This window comes from Bufo bufo, chromosome 1, assembly GCF_905171765.1.
Source record: "Bufo bufo chromosome 1, aBufBuf1.1, whole genome shotgun sequence".
In the NCBI taxonomy this organism is placed as follows: Eukaryota; Metazoa; Chordata; class Amphibia; order Anura; family Bufonidae; genus Bufo; species Bufo bufo.
In genome coordinates this window covers 589,621,696-589,636,379 of record NC_053389.1, presented here as the reverse complement: position 1 = coordinate 589,636,379, position 14,684 = coordinate 589,621,696, and the positions used below count along the sequence as shown (strand labels likewise).

Genomic DNA, 14,684 nt, shown 5'->3' with positions numbered 1-14,684 from the left:
GTCCCAAAGTGGGACAAAAAATAAAGTGAATAAAAAGTTGAAAAATAAAGTTTTCCCCTAAAATTTTTTTAAAAGTTTCAAGTAAAAATAAACAAAAACTTCATTTTCAACAAATAAAGTAAAAAAAAATAGGTAAAAAATAAATGGGAAAAAAAACTATACATATTAGGTATCGCCGCGTCCGTATCGACCGGCTATATAAATATATCACATGACCTAACCCCTAAGATGAACACCGTAAAGAATAAAAAATAAAAACTGTGCTAAATAAAAAAAAAATTGGTCACCTTACATCACAAAAAGTACAACAGCAAGCGATCAAAAAGGCGTTTGCCCACCAAAATAGTACTAATCTAACCGTCACCTCATCCTGCAAAAAATTAGCCCCTACCTGAGACAATCGCCCAAAAAAAAAAAAACTATGGCTCAGAATATGGCGACACTAAAACATAATTTTTTTTGTTTTAAAAAAGCTGTTATTGTGTAAAACTTACATAAATAAAATAAAAAAGTATACATATTAGGTATCGCCGCGTCCATATCGACCGGCTCTATAAAAATATCACATGCTCTAACCGCTCAGATGAACACTGTAAAAAAAAAAAAGAAAAAAAAATTTGCTAAATAAACCATTTTTTGTCACCTTACATCACAAAAAGTGTAATAGCAAGCGATCAAAAAGTCACACGCACCCCAAAATAGTGCCAATAAAACCATCATCTCATCCTGCAAAAATTATACCCTACCCAAGGTAATCGCCCAAAAACAGAAAAAATTATGGCTCTGACTATGGAAACACTAAAATATGATTTTTCTTGTTTCAAAAAAGAAATGATTATGTAAAACTTACATAAATAAAAAAAAGTATACATATTAGGCATCGCAGCATCCGTAATAACTTGCTCTATAAAAATATCACATGACCTAACCCCTCAGGTGAATACCGTAAAAAAATAAAAATAAAAACTGAAAAAATTATGGCTCTCCGACTATGGAAACTTGTTTCAAAAAAGAAATGATTGTGTAAAACTTACATAAATTAAAAAAAAAGTATACATATTAGGTATCGCCGCATCCGTGACAACCTGGTCTATAAAAATATCACATGATCTAACCTGTCAAAAGAATGTCGTAAATAACAAAAAATAAAAACGGTGCCAAAACAGCTATTTCTTGTTACCTTGCCTCACAAAAAGTGTAATATAGAGCAACCAAAAATCATATGTACCCTAAACTAGTACCAACAATACTGCCACCCTATCCTGTAGTTTCGAAAATGGGGTCACTTTTTTTGAGTTTCTACTCTAGGGGTGCATCAGGGGGGCTTCAAAAGAGACATGGTGTCAAAAAAAACAGTTGAGCAAAATCTGCCTTAGAAAAACCGTATGGCATTCCTTTCCTTCTGCGCCCTGCCGTGTGCCCGTACAGCAGTTTACGACCACATATGGGGTGTTTCTGTAAACTACAGAATCAGGGCCATAAATATTGAGTTTTGTTTGGCTGTTAACCCGTGCTTTGTAACTGGAAAAAAATTATTAAAATGAAAAATCTGCCAAAAAAGTTAAATATTGAAATTGTATCTCTATTTTCCATTAATTCTTGTGAAACACCTAAAGGGTTAACAACGTTTTTAAAATCAGTTTTGAATACCTTGAGGGGTGTAGTTTCTTAGATGGGGTCACTTTTATGGAGTTTCTACTCTAGGGTTGCATCAGGGGGGCTTCAAATGGGACATGGTGTAAAAAAAAACAGTCCAGCAAAACCTGCCTTCCAAAAACCATATGGCATTCCTTTCCTTCTGCGCCCTGTCGTGTGCCCGTACAGCGGTTTACGACCACATATGGGGTGTTTCTGTAAACGACAGAATCAGGGCCATAAATATTGAGTTTGGTTTGGCTGTTAACCCTTGCTTTGTAACTGGAAAAAAATTCTTAAAATGGAAAATCGGCCAAAAAAGTGAAATTTTTTAATTGTATCTCTATTTTCCATTAATTCTTGTGGAACACCTAAAGGGTTAGCAAAGTTTTTAAAATCAGTTTTGAATACCTTGAGGGGTGTAGTTTATAAAATGGGGTCATTTTTGGGTGGTTTCTATTATGTAAGCCTCGCAAAGTGACTTCAGACCTGAACTGGTTCCTAAAAATTGGGTTTTTGAAAATTTCTGAAAAATTTCAAGATTTACTTTTAAACTTCTAAGCCTTGTAACATCCCCAAAAAATAAAATATCATTCCCAAAATAATCCAAACATGAAGTAGACATATGGGGTATGTAAATTAATAACTATTTTTGGAGTTATTACTATGTATTGTAGAAGTAGAGAAATTTAAAGTTAGAAATTTGCAAATTTTTCCAAAATTTGGGTATTTTTTTATAAAATGCCCTGGCTAAGTCAAAGCGTTTTAAAGTTATCACCACATAAAGTGACACTGGTCAGATTTGCAAAAAATGGCCTGGTCCTTAAGGTGAAATAAGGCTGTGTCCTGAAGGGGTTAAAGGGGTTGTCCGGGTATAGAGCTGAACCCGGACATACCTCCATTTTCACCCAGGCAGCCCCCTGACTTGAGCATCGCGCAGGACAAAGGCATTTTCAGGAGTTCCGGCGATTAACCGTGCTCTCCATGGGGCTGCCAGGAAGCCCGGTGAGGTCACCGGCACTGATGGGCAAGCTTTAGCGCTGCCCTAGCCAGTAAAACGGCTAGGGCAGCCCTAAAGCACGCCCATCAGAGCTGGTGATGTCAACGAACACACTGCCGGGCGGAAACCTCCGCACGGCAGTGTGTTATTGTAAACATAAGAGCCTGTGCCCTGCGCGACCTAGCGCAGGGCAAGGGAGCGCATCGGAGTATGAGTTGCTCCGATGCTAACATCAGGGGGACTGCCTGGGTGAAAATATGGGTATGTCCGGGTTCAGCTATATACCGGCTATATATTGATATACTGGCTTCCAGCAAATACTCATTAAGGGGTTCTATATACCTGTTTCCACAAAATACTGATAGAGGGGATTGATATAACGGCTTCCACCAAATATTGATTGAGGATTGCATTACATCGGCTTCCACCAAATATTGATTAAGGGCTTTGATTTACCAGCATCCAGCAAATACTCATTAAGGAGGTTCTATATACCTGTTTCCACAAAATACTGATAGAGGGGATTGATATACCAGCCTCCACCAAATATTGATTGAGGCCTGCAATATACCTGCTTCCACAAATATTGCTCTTCTATAGGGACTTGTCACAGGGTCATTTTGAAAATTACAGGCAGAGGAAGAGGCAGGCCATTCCGCAGGGGTGATAGGGGTCGGGCAGGTGCACCAGGCCGGAGCCTAAGTGGGAAGTAGGAGAAGGTGTGTGCGATTACGTCAAAGAACGCACCAGAGTTGGTTGAGTGGCTCACTCAGCCTTCCGCCTTAGCACCCTCCTCATCCTCTGTATCTGCACCCTCCTCACTCTCTGCTGTGTGCACCCCCAAAGACACCACCACCACCACCATAGCCCCTCCACTTGAGTCAGAGGAATTATTTTCTCATCCATTCCCAGACCTTAACGATGCGCAGTCATTCTTAACATCGGTTGAGGAAGAGGAGGTAGGAAAGGCCGCCACCCAGCGGTCTGACGACAGTACCCAGATCAGCCCAAGGACGGAGATCCCTGCTGTTGCTGCCTACTCCGAGATCTCTAATGTCAGTGGTGGTAAAGGTGACGATGATGATGTGTCGATGGATGTCATGTGGGTGCCCACAAGAGAGGAAGAGGAGGGGAGTTCAGAGGGAGTGACAGAGCAGCAGATAGGGGGTAGAAGGAGGAGAAGCAGGCAGAACTCGCAGTGCACAGGAGGCAAAAAGCAGACTGCAAATGTATCTGGAGCGAGCCATCCACCATGCACGGTCACATCTGCCGCTCCCAGGATGCCGGCACATGGCTCCGCAGTGTGGGCTTTTTTTAAACGTCTCAGCTGCCGACACTAGTGTTGCCATCTGCAGCCTTTGCTGTAAACGCATAAGTCGCGGTAAGCCGAACACTCACCTAGGGACGACCGCCTTTTGAAGGCACCTGGACTGCCATCACCGAGCCCAGTGGGAGCAACACTGTCAGAACCCACAAAGCCACACTCCCAGCGCTCCATGTCCTGCCTCTTCTCCTCTCTCCTCTTATTTGTCCTCCACTCCACCTTCCACTGTGCCGTTGTCGTGTTCATCTGGTAACAGGCAGGCTTCCGTGGCCCAAATGTTCGAACATAAAAAGTTGATGACGCCAGATAACCCTCATGCCCAACGGCTGACCGCTGGCTTGTCGGAACTGCTAGCCCGCCAACTACTGCCATACAAACTGGTGGACTCGGAGGCCTTTTGAAAATTTGTGGCCATTGGCACACCGCAATGGAAGGTCCCCGAAAGAATATATTTCTCCCAGAAGGGCATCCCAGAGCTATATGGCCACGTTCAGCGGCAAGTGAATATATCTCTGGCACACAGTGTCGGTGCCAAGATACATCTGACCACAGACACGTGGTCTAGCAAACACAGGCAGGGAAGGTACATAAATTTTACTGCCCACTGGGTGAACCTTCTGATGGCTGTCAAGCATGCAACCCGTAGCACCCGTGTGAATTTAGTGTTACCGCCACAAATTGCATGCAGGCCTGCCTCTTCTTCTCCTCCTCCTACTCCATCCTCCGTCTCCTCCTTGGCTGACTCCTCCTTTTCCACTGCTACCGCCTCTTCCGCTGCACCCCCCCAAGCTCCCCAGAACCTATTCGATATGCCGATCAGTTGCTAACCCCGCTCAATTTGACAGTTGGTAAAGTGGTGTGCGACAACAGTGCCAATCTGCTGAGCGCGCTGAAACAGGGCAAAATGACACATGTGCCGTGCATGGCAAACGCCCTGAACTTAGTCGTGCAGCAATTCGTTGCCAAATACCCCGGGGCCAGGATGTCTTGCGGAGGCTAGGAAAATCTCTGGCCATTTTAGAAGTCTGCCGTTACAATTCGTGGCAAGCGGCGGGATCGTTCCCACAGCCAGAAGGACAGCTACAGGAGACACCATTCCATGGACTTTACAATTTGAGGGCAACACATGTCCTAGTACAGCGACCCTGACAGCACCAGAATGGAACAGCAGTGGAGTACGATGAGGGTGTCATGGATGACCGAGATGCAATAAGGAAAGGCATCTGGTACCAGGCACTGGGTATGGAGGAGTACCAGCAGGTCGGGAGGTTCCCCAAGGAAGACCAGCGGTTGCAGAAGCGAGTAGCCCTGCGGATGCACTTCCTGGGAGAGCAGCCCCTGGAGGAATGGGTGAAGGAACTGGAACACTTAGTATGGCAGGAGATGTGGCTGGAAGATGCCTACCAGGCGCTCTGGTGGTATGGGGCACAGTACCTGCCCTGGACAGCCGCGCATGACAAACCAGAGGGAGAGGAGTTGTATGGTCCTGGCTTGTTATGGGAGACTTTTTCAGAGCCGGAGTTTGGGAGCCCTACACAAGCCCGGTTCAGGAACCTCTTTGAGTGACCCAGGAGATGGAGCTGAAACAGGACTACCAGCAGCTGTTCCACTCCAGTGAGAGGGCTCAGCGAGAGAGCAGAGTGTCAGACCCAGGTCCAGAGCCCTTCAGCTGGGAGGATATTGTGGAGGTTTACTGGGAAGAACCCCAGTTGGCTGGTAGAGGTGGGACCGAGGTCTCTGCAGGGAATTGGGAGCCCAGTCTCCATTCCCCAGCGGCAAGCTGAGTTACAGGGGGCAGAGACAGTTGGTCCTGTCCCCCAGCAGCAGAGTGTCCTACAGGGAATAGAGAGCACAGTATCCTTGCCCCAGCAACAGGACACTGTATTGGGAGCGGAGACAGTCGGTCTCACTCCCCAGAGGCTGGAAGTATGTATGGGAGAGGAGCTTGTTACCCCCTCTCCCCATTGGCAGTGTGATTTGCAGGGAATTGGGAGCACAGTCTCCATCTCCCAGCGGCAGGCTGAGTTACAGGGGGTAGAGACAGTCGGTCCTGTCCCCAGCAGCAGATTGAGTTGTTGGGAATTGGGAGCCCAGTCTCCATCCCACAGCAACAGAAGGATTTGTTGGGAATTGGGAGCCCAGTCTCCATTCCCCAGCGGCAGCTTAACGTACCAGGGGGAGACAGTAAGCCCCACAACCGTGCAGATGGGACCGTGGTCTCTGCACTCACAGCACAGGGGGTAGGGACAGTTGGTCCTGTCCCCCAGCAACAGGGCTGTTTAGCCAAAGGGAAGACAGTCGGTCTCCCCCCACAGCAGCATGTACTGCTGGTCTCTGCCCACTCAGAAACCCACCAAGGCAGTCTACCATTCCCCACACAGCCGTGGTGAGGCACCTGGACATGGACAAGTTTCTCCCTTGCTCAGGTGTAGTAACCATTTATTGTGGGTGGGCTGTACTGCTGTTTCTGTTTTGTGGGTGGGCTGCTGGACTAACAAGGGCACTGACTGGCAGGAAGTCAGATACCCTGTTAGTCTGTTTGGAAAAGGGGAGATATGTGACGAGACCAATCTCGCCACATTGCATTGGAGAAGCCTGGTTGCCCGCCTGCTTCCTTTAGACTATGGCCCCATGTTGAAACGCTTGATTTTCCCCTGCAAAGACTATGTGAAAGGATTTGGCTCCATGGCAATTGAACTGTATTCGTGTAGTCTGAGTGCCATTCATCTAATAATATGCACTCAGACCGGAGCTATCTGGGGTATGTTAAATGTCTATGTTTTATGCAATAGCTGCACAGTTAAATATTCTTATGTCTTTGATTGTTTTTTGCTACCATGTGGCTAATGGAGTTTTGCCTCTGCCCTTGGAGATAAATTGGATTACTTCCCAATTGTCTCCAGGACAGAAGACATTGTGTAAAACTGTGTATTCTCCTGGCTGTGATAATTACATTAATTACATTAACCCATTGTGTAAGGTAATTGTATCACAGGCAGAGGGGAGGATTTTGTGTGGGAGTGTCTGAGTGTATTGTACATGGTTACTAGTTGTTTTACAAAACCCTGTGGGTGGTACTAATGTGTATATAAGAACAATAAACCCACAGCTCTGGGGGTCCACTGCTTTACCCTCAACACAGAGCTTGGTCTCGTTCTTGGGGGGATTCACTGTATGCTGTTAGAGACTGATTGCTAGGAGTGTAAGCCGCTTGGGTGCGTTTCCTATTCGTCTACTAGCAGCTATTCGTGAGGTTCCGTTCGGGAGTTTGGAGTGCTATGCTGTATTCCGTTCGGGAGTTTGGAGCCTTCCCTTGTATGCCGTTCGGGAGTTTGGTGTTCTGTAAGTAGCTGTGCCTGTAGCTCTGGAAGGAGAAGATCGCCTAAACGGTTTTAACCCCTTTTATGCCCGGGGTGCCGTTACAATCTTACACGGCCATGGGTCGCCTTGTTGACGTTCAGCGGCGACACCACCTGCCCGTCAGATGTCTGATTTGTGACAGCCTGACGCGCTGGAACTCCACCTTGTATATGCTTGATAGGCTGTCTTATGTAAATACAGCAGCATAAAAGACCTTTTCTGTCCAGTGAATGTCTAATGTTTGGGGCCTGTACTCCACTGGCCTGCAGTAAAATTTGTATCCAATGACCGTCTAATATACTTCCAGCCACATAATCACTTTTCTGTACGGTGAATGCCTAATGTTTGGGGCCTGTACACTAACTAGCCAACAGTAAAATTGTTATACGGTGACCGCCTAATGTATCTCCAGCCACAAAATCATTTGTTCTTTTCTGTACGGTGAATACATAATGTTTGGACCCTGTATTCCAATGGCTTGCAGTAAAATTGTTATCCAATGACTGTCTAATATACCTCCAGCCACATAATCACTTGATCTTTTCTGTACGGTGAATGCATAATTTTTGGGGCCTGTAATCTAACTGGCCAAAAGCAAAATTGTTATACGGTGACAGCTTAATGTACCTCCAGCCACATAATCACTTGTTCTTTTCTGTACGAATGCCTAATGTTTGGGCCCTGTATTCCTCTGGCTTGCATTAAAATTGTTATCCAATGCCCGTCTAATATACCTCTAGACACATAATCGCTTGATCTTTTCTGTCCGGTGAATGCCTAATGTTTGGGCCCTGTACTCCACTAGCCTGCAGTAAAATTGTTATCCAATGACCATCTAATATACCTCCAGCCACATAATCACTTGTTCTTTTCTGTACGGTGAATGCCTAATGTTTGGGCCCTTTACTCCACTGGTCTGCAGTAAAATTGATATCCATTGACCCTCTAATATACCTCCAGCCACATCTGTATAGTGAATGCCTAATTGTTGGGGCCTCGGAGGAATTCAACACCTGTGACGACCATGTGTTATCGAATTTCACCTATTATCATTTGGGGTTTATTCAAGAGGGGGGGTTTCATTAGCCATGTTTTTAATCCAATTTTATATTTTTAGTTCTTTTAAACATATGTATTTGACATGTATTTGTACTGGCCCACAGTAAAATTGATATCCAATGACCGTCTAATATACCTCCAGCTACATAATCACTTGATCTTTTCTGTACGGTAAATGCCTAATGTTTGGGGCCTGTACTCCACTGGCCTGCAGTAAAATTGTTATTCAGTGACCGCATAATGTACCTCGAGCCACATAATCACAATTTATTTTATGTCAGGTGAATGCCTAATTTTTAGGGCCCGTACTCCCGTGGCCTAAAATAAAAATTTTCTAGGCTTTAGCAGGGCACATTTTTGAGAATTTCCCTTTAAGAAGCATAAAAATGGCCCATGATTAAAATACATCTTTTTTGTGGGAATATTTGTCATTGATCCCCCTCTAGTATGTCACTGTCCATATTGTGGGACTATTTGTGCACTTCTAGTAAGTATTTGGTGGCTGCAAATATCACCTGAAGGTTTTTTAGGTTTGCCTGCCATTAAAGTGAATGGGGCCCGAAGATTTGATCGTGTTCGCGAGTTTGCTAATCGCCTCGGCCGATGTTCGTCCATCACTAAGAGTGTAAATGATGTAAAATTGTTTAGATTTTTTTTATCGTTTTAAATCTGTGTGTCACCTCAACTGTCTTCAATGTAAATGTATTGTTTCTTGCAGTAGCTGCATGATGGTTCCAGATTTAACAAAACTGGCCAAAAATGTATGTATAACAAACTTACTTTACTGTGCTGTAAGTATTTCTTTTTGTACCTGCTGACTTCACTTTTCTGCCCACAGCATGGATGACAGGATTACAAAGTGACACACATGTAGCATGCATTGTAACTCAAACAATCTCACTAGTGCACTCATCACATAATTTATCTTATATTTAGTATTCTTACTTCCATCACCTGTATCTGTGCCCTTCATTCTGTTTCCCAACTTATCTTTAGTGGCCACCATGCAATTCTGGGCTATGCGTTCCACATTGGAACGCATATCCATCATTGCGCACTTCCTCTCTCTTGCAAGCACTTATATTGATGGGTTCCACGCTGGAAGACATCGCACCTCACTATACAGTAACCGACTGGTCATCCACAGAGAGAGGGGTGTGCTCCATCTTAGATCATCCTCCTCTCACAGCACAGCGATGCATTCCACTCTGGAACGCTTCGCTCACTAGTATCCACAGCCCTCTTGGCAGAACGCAGGCACCCCTTTCTACACTAAAGGGAATTACCACAATAAGTTATGAGCCCACTACCACACACCAGGACCCAGTAGGCAGGGCCCACTTATGCCAATGGGTACATGGCCAGGGTAGAAAAAGAGCATATATGCCCACATACTCTCTTTCTGAAACACGCAAAAATCTGGAAAAGGTATATTGATAAAAATTTTGTCTATGGGAAGGCCCTTTAGACTCTCTCCTTCTCTTTCATCATCACCTTAATTCCATTTACCCCGAGCTTCAATTTACAATACACCACGATACCCATACTGTTAGCTTCCTTGACACCCAGATCACCAAACACAAGGACGGCTCCCTGACAACCGACCTATACCGTAAACCAACAGACCGGAACAACCTTCTCCACTACAAAAGTTGCCATGCCCCTTCCACCAAAAGATCATTACCTAAATCATAATGTGAACAAATCAATAGGATAGTCACTACATAAGACGATAGACACAAAAGACAAATAGACATGACAACCAAATTCCAAGAAAGAGGCTACCCACTTAAAATAATCAAAGAAGGCCTATCACCAACCACCAGACGTGATAGGGAAACCAATAGAAGACTACCATTCGTTCACACTTTCCACCCCTATTCCCACAAAGTAACCAATATCATCAAAAAACACTAGAGCATTCTAACAAAATCTCATCCTAACATTGAAGAGTTCCAATCACCTTTTTTACCATGCACAAGACGACCCAAAAATGTAAGCAATCTATTCGTTAGAGCAGATATAGGCCCCAACAAGATAATCAAACAACAACGCCTACTGGGTCCAATGAGACAGGGTACGTTTCCCTGCTTTCACTGCACCCAATGTTCCAACGTTCAAAAAGGAGATAAGATATACCATCCCCTCACAGGTCAAGAATTTCAAATTAGGGGTTTCCACACATTTGAATCCAATTATGTGGTTTATCTTCTTAAATGCCCATGTGGACTAGTCTATGTAAGTAAAACCACCCAAAATGTCACAGACAGAGTCTGTCAACATGAATCAACAACCTGCTGTCAGAATCTTTTACTTCCAGTACCGAATAATTTCTTCAAAGCCAAAACACAATATTTCCCAATTAAAATTTCAAGTGATAGAGCGGGTAGCCATGCCCAGAAGAGGGGGCAATCGTCAGCAGATTCTAAAACTGAGGGAGGCTTTCTGGATTCACAAACTACAAAGTTTGGAACCTAGAGGTCTGAACAGGGAATATGAATAATCATTGTTTATCTAGTCTCTATGCAATCATGTCAACTGATTATTATACATGTATTCTTGTGTAAATTTACTAATGCATTTATTTCTTTTTAATCTCTTTTTCTCTTTCTTCTGGTTTTGGTTTTCTTTTTTCTTTCTTCTCTTTCTTCTTTTCTTTTTTAGTCTTCCATTTTCTTTCTTCCTTTTTTTTCTTCTTTCCTTTTTTTCTCTTCTTTGTCTTTCTCTATGGGACTCCTATACTAATACCCCTACATCTTATCACACTAACCCTATCACTCATCACATAATTTATCTTATATTTAGTAATCCTATATAGTATAATACAAGCTGGCATTCACGTGCGTTCAATTTCCAGATGTCTTCTGTGTCAGTATTTAATGTATTCTTACTTCCACTACCTGTATCTGTGACCTTCATTCTGTTTCCCAACTTATCTTTAGTGGTCACCACGCAATTCTGGGAGATGCGTTCCACGTTGGAACGCACGGCTATCATTGTGCACTTCCTCTCTCTTGCAAGCACTTAAAGTAATGCATTCCACTCTGGAACACATTGCACCTCACTATACAGCAACCGACTGGTAATCCACAGAGAGAGCGGTGCACTCCACAGTGGAACGCACCGCAATCTTACATTATCCTCCTCTCACAGCACAGTGATGTGGTCCACTCTGGAACTCATCGCTCAATAGTATCCACAGCCCTCTTAGCGGAACGCAGGCACCCCGCTCTACACTAAAGGGAATTACAACAATAAGTTATGAGCCCACTACCACACACCAAGACCCATTAGGACAGGTGTTCCTAGTTACAGCCCATGCGTTCCACGCTGGAACGCAAGTCACTTCCAGTTCAGAGACCACACTTCCCGCCTCTGACATCATAAATAGTTGACAATCTCTCACACTCTTCAGCAAAATTCATGGTGTGGATACACATGTCTACGAGCTCAACACATCCTCCATGATTTCTCCTAATTCTCTACTGGCAACTTGGTAAGTCCTTTCTTCTCTCTAGGGGACCCAGCTCCTTATCGCGATTCTGATCAAAAACTTTACCAGATAGTTTCTACTTTGCCCCTATGACCAAGCACATGCCGATGACCTTTGTACCCTCCTCTTTGTAATTTCATTTGGATTTTATTGTAGTTCTAGCCGTATCTCTATTCCATTTTGTATGAGTTATCTGGAAATAAGTTTTCTCAATATGTACCGTTAACACCTTTAGGACACAGCCATATTTCACCTTAAGGACCAGGCCATTTTTTGCAAATCTGACCAGTGTCACAGTGTCACTTTATGTGGCGATAACTTTAAAATGCTTTGACTTATCCAGGCCATTCTGAGACAGTTTTTTCGTCACATATTGTACTTCATGACACTGGTAAAATGGAGTAAAAAAAAATCATTTTTATTTATAAAAAAAAATACCAAATTTGGCAAAATTTTTAAAAAGTTAGCAAATTTCCAAGTTTCAATTTCTCTACTTCTATAATACATATTAATAGCTACAAAAATAGTTATTACTTTACATTCCCCATATGTCTACTTCATGTTTGGATCATTTTGGGAATGACATTTTATTTTTTTGGGATGTTACAAGGCTTAGAAGTTTAGAAGCAAATCTTGAAATTTTTCAGAAATTTTCAAAAACCAACTTTTCAAGGACCAGTTCAGATCTGAAGTCACTTTGTGAGGCTTGCATAATAGAAACCACCCAAAAATGAGCCCATTCTAGAAATAACACCCCTCAAGGTATTCAAAACAGATTTTACAAACGTCGTTAACCCTTTAGGTGTTCTACAAGAGTTATTGGCAAATGGAGATGAAATTTCAGAATTTAAATTTTTGGGCAAATTTTCAATTTTAATAAATTTTTCCCAGTAACAAAGCAAGGGTTAACAGCCAAACAAAACTCAATATTTATGGCCCTGATTCTGTAGTTTACAGAAACACCCCATATGTGGTCGTAAACAGCTGTACCGGCACACGGCAGGGCGCAGAAGGAAAGGAATGCCATACGGTTTTTGGAAGGCAGATTTTGCTGGACTGTTTTGTTTGACACCATGTCCCATTTGAAGCCCCCCTGATGCAAACCTAGAGTAGAAACTCCATAAAAGTGACCCCATCTAAGAAACTACACCCCTCAAGGTATTCAAAACATATTTTACAAACGTCGCTAACCCTTTAGGTGTTCCACAAGAGTTATTAGCAAATAGAAATGAAATTTCAGAATTAAAATTTTTGGGCAAATTTTCCATTTTAATCCATTTTTCCCAGTAACAAAGCAAGGGTTAACAGCCAAACAAAACTCAATATTTATGGCCCTGATTCTGTAGTTTACAGAAACACCCCATATGTGGTCATAAACAGCTGTACGGGCACACGGCAGGGCGCAGAAGAAAAGGAATGCCATACGGTGTTTGGAAGGCAGATTTTGCTGGACTGGTTTTTTTGACACCATGTCCCATTTGAAGCCCCCCTGATGCACCCCTAGAGTAGAAACTCCCCAAAAATGGCCCCATTTTAGAAACTAAGGGATAGGGTGGCAGTATTGTTGGTACTAGTTTAGGGTATATATGATTTTTGGTTGCTCTATATTACACTTTTTGTGAGGCAAGATAACAAGAAATAGCTGTTTTGGCACCGTTTTTATTTTTTCTTATTTACAACATTCATCTGACAGGTTAGATCATGTGATATTTTTATAGACCAGGTTGTCACGGATGCGGCGATACCGAATATGTATACTTTTTTTTTTTATTTATGTACGTTTTACACAATTTCTTTTTTGAAGCAAAAACAATCATGTTTTAGTGTTTCCATAGTCTGAGAGCCATAATTTTTTCAGTTTTTGGGAGATTACCTTGGGTAGGGTATGATTTTTGCGGGATGAGATGACGGTTTTATTGGCACTATTTTGGGGTGCGTGTGACTTTTTGATCGCTTGCTATTACACTTTTTGTGATGTAAGGTGACAAAAAATGGTTTATTTAGCACAGTTTTTATTTTACATTTTTTACGGTGTTCATCTGAGGGTTTAGGTCATGTGATATTTTTATAGAGCCGGTCGATACGGATGCGGCGATACCTAATATGTATACTTTTTTTATTTATGTAAGTTTTACACAATAATATCATTTTTGAAACAAAAAAAAAATCATGTTTTAGTGTCTCCATATTCTGAGAGCCATAGTTTTTTCAGTTTTTGGGCGATTATCTTAGGTAGGGTCTCATTTTTTGTGGGATGAGATGACTGTTTGATTGGCACCATTTTGGGGTGCATATGTATACTTTTTTTTCCAATTTTTTTTAAATAAACTTTATTTATTTTATTTATTTGGGGAAAATGACGCTTTTGTTTATTTTTACTTGAAACTTTAAATTTTTTGGGGGGGAAACTTTATTTGTTCAACTTTATTTTTCACTTTATTTTTTGTCCCACTTTGAGACTTGAACTTTTGGGGGTCTAATCCTTTACAATGCATTCCAATACTTCTGTATTGGAATGCATTGGCTGTATGAGTAATACTGTGTGTATTACTCATATAGTTTCCGGCCTGTGAGATCCAGGGGGCTGGATCTTACAGGCTCTTCACCGTAAGGCAGCGCGATGCCTAAGGAAGGCATCGCGCTGCCTTCCATGCCATCGGGTCCCCCCCACAGCCCCATGGGGACCCGATGGCACCACAGACTACCGCCGCCCGTAGAATAAAAAGCCGCAAACCGCAGGTCTGAATTGACCTGCGGTTTGCGGCGATCGGGACCCCCGCGCTTTTAGCCGTGGTGCCTGCTCAATAATTTGA

General features: G+C 42.9%; 1 protein-coding gene across 1 annotated transcript in view; it reads right to left on the bottom strand.

The window, feature by feature from the left end:
• The window catches only part of LOC120986020 (protein phosphatase 1 regulatory inhibitor subunit PPP1R7 homolog), a 133,758-nt gene that overhangs the window by 108,203 nt on the left and 10,871 nt on the right, over nt 1-14,684 (bottom strand). The gene's annotated exons all lie outside the window — the stretch shown is intronic.